Genomic DNA, 2,964 nt, shown 5'->3' with positions numbered 1-2,964 from the left:
TGTTTAAGATCTTTGTTAGTGGCACACACAGCATCTCTGCTCCCTCTCTAAGGACCCACGGAGAGATGTCTGGTCCCACCGCCTTTGAGGTATCAAGTTCACATAGCTTCTTCATCTCCTCGGTTATGTGAACCGCATCCAGCACTTGTTGGTGTACCTCCCTGTTCTGAATTCCTGGAATCCTACCTGTTTCCACTGTAAATACTTCTTTAAATCTCATGTTGAGCTCCTCATATACCTCTTGGTCGTTTCTTGTGAACTCCCCACCAACCTACTTCAGCCTGATTACCTGGTCCTTGACTGTTGTTTTCCTCCTGATGTGGCTATACAACAGCTTCGGGTCAGACTTGACTTTCGATGCTATGTCATTTTCGAATCCTACGGGTTTAGCGCTCCCCCATGATTATAATAATAATAATGTCATTTTCGTATTGTCGCTGAGCCTCCCTTCCTATCTGTGCATATTCGTTTATGGCTCTTCGGCTGATCTTTTTATTTTCCTGGGTCCTTTGTCTTTTGTACCTTTTTCATTCTCTAGTGCACCTAGTTTTTGCCTCCCTACACCTTTGGGTGAACCAAGGACTCGTTCTGGCCTTCCCATTATTTCTGTTTCCCTTGGGAACAAATCTCTCTTCTGCCTCCTTGCATTTTGTTGTCACATAGTCCATCATTTCTTTTACTGGTTTTCGTGCCAGTTCTAGCCCACTAAACGACTTGCAGGAAGTTCCTCATGCCTGTGTAGTCCTCCCTTCTGTAGTTTTTTTCCCACCCTCTTCCTGTTACTCTCTCCACTTGTAGCTCAACTATGTAATCAAAGCACAGAACCACATGATCACTAGCTCCAAGGGGCCTTTCATACGTGATATCCTCGATGTCCGAACTACTCAAGGTGAATACAAGGTCCAGTCTTGCTCGATCATCCTCGCCTCTCTCTCTGGCAGTGTCTCTAACATGTTGATGCATGAGGTTTTCCAGTACCACGTCCATCATCTTGGCTCTCCATGTTTCGGGACCCCATGGGGCTCTAGGTTTTCCCAGTCAATCTCCTTGTGATTGAAATCACCCATAATTAGTAACTTTGCTCCCAACATGTGAGCTCTGGCCACCTCGGCTAGTGTGTCAGTCATTGCTGTGTTGCTCTCGTCGTATTCTTCTCTTGATCTCCTGCAGTTCTGTGGCAGCTTGTACATTACTGCAATTAATCCCTTTCGCACATTCCATCAATTCCTTCCATTTCGTCAAATCCCCACCTGTTTTTAATGAGCAGTGCAATTCCTCCTCCCCCTCTCCTCTCTCTATCTTTCCTGAGGATTTGATATCCGGGTGGAACGATTGCATTTGTTATCATCCTGGTGAGTTTCGTTTCTGTGAGTGCTGTTATGTCTGGGGATGTCTCCTTGATTTTTCCATGCCACTCCTCGCACTTATTTATTAATCTGTCTGCATTTGTGTGTGTGGGGGGAGGGGTGGAAGAAGAGGGGAGGGCAAGAAAGCTTAACTAATAAGCTTGTATCATTAAAATTCATTTGGTATTTCCTTGACAGCAGTAGCTGCAGTTTTCGAGTATAACTTACCTCCTTATCCTCCATATATATTTTTTTTCATATTGATGTTTAAAAAATTTCCTAAGGTTTGAACACTGCAAATTATACGTGAGTATATTATTCCATAAGAAGTTCAATAAAGGACTTCAGAAAAGGGTTGTAGGAAGGGCTTTAAACGTGGTTCCATATTAAGCACAACTGATAAATAAAACGTTGATTTGAAGAGCAATAAAGAATGACAGACACAGGGAGGAGAGCGTCTTGATGCAGCTGAAGAGCTCTTGATCCAAAGATTTGGACTTATCCCCTTTCCTCAGATCTAACCTATCTCGCATTCCCTAGACGCTTGGATCCACACTGATTTACCTCTTCCCTATGAATGTAATATTAATAATTATATAATACTTATGACAGCTGAAGTGAATAATACCTATTTAAACATTACAGTTATATTAAGACTAAAAATGAGTTGAAGTAACTAACCTGAAGAATAAATGATAAGTTTTGGAGTAATGTAGCAGATAGTAGGTGGGTGATGGAGGTGGTCAGCGTGGCTGGCTGCCTGACTTGCTAGTTGCTACCAACTGAGTGTACACATCCACACTAACCCACCTGCAACTCCTGCTGTCTCAGTGACTGACCTTCCATCCACTACCATCTCCCCACCTTCCCCACTCCCCCCATCATCCCCACTACACTGATGCCTACGTCGCTATTACTACCATGAAGCTTGCTTACATTCACCATCCTACCCTGGTGATGGTAGCATCAGTGTTACTGCCATAACTGTTGCATGACTACAATACCCACCATCCTACCCTGGTGCTGGTAACATCAGTGTTACTACCACAACTGTTACTACACCACCCACCATCCTACCCTGGTGCTGGTAACATCAGTGTTACTACCACAACTGTTACTACACCACCCACCATCCTACCCTGGTGCTGGTAACATCAGTGTTACTACCACAACTGTTACTACACCACCCACCATCCTATCCTGGTGATGGTAGCATCAGTGTTACTGCCATAACTGTTGCATGACTACACCACCCACCATCCTACCCTGGTGCTGGTAACATCAGTGTTACTACCACAACTGTTACTACACCACCCACCATCCTATCCTGGTGATGGTAGCATCAGTGTTACTACCACAACTGTTACTACACCACCCACCATCCTACCCTGGTGATGGTAACATCAGTGTTACTACCACAACTGTTACTACACCACCCACCATCCTACCCTGGTGCTGGTAACATCAGTGTTACTACCACAACTGTTACTACACCACCCACCATCCTACCCTGGTGATGGTAACATCAGTGTTACTACCACAACTGTTACTACACCACCCACCATCCTACCCTGGTGATGGTAACATCAGTGTTACTACCACAACTGTTACTACACCA

General features: G+C 44.5%; 1 protein-coding gene across 2 annotated transcripts in view; it reads right to left on the bottom strand.

The window, feature by feature from the left end:
- The window catches only part of LOC128698805 (acetylcholine receptor subunit alpha-like), a 63,596-nt gene extending 61,411 nt beyond the window's left edge, over positions 1 to 2,185 (bottom strand). Inside the window, exon 1 of one of the 2 annotated variants that reach the window (XM_053791196.2) lies at positions 2,028 to 2,185. The gene's annotated coding sequence lies outside the window, so the exon portion shown is untranslated. The remainder of the gene's footprint in view (positions 1 to 2,027) is intronic. The other variant, XM_053791197.2, reaches the window with a different exon arrangement.
- Between the last annotated feature and the right edge of the window lie 779 nt (positions 2,186 to 2,964).

Source organism: Cherax quadricarinatus, chromosome 59, assembly GCF_038502225.1.
Source record: "Cherax quadricarinatus isolate ZL_2023a chromosome 59, ASM3850222v1, whole genome shotgun sequence".
Classification (NCBI taxonomy): Eukaryota; Metazoa; Arthropoda; class Malacostraca; order Decapoda; family Parastacidae; genus Cherax; species Cherax quadricarinatus.
This window is presented reverse-complemented; position numbering and strand designations above follow the sequence as displayed.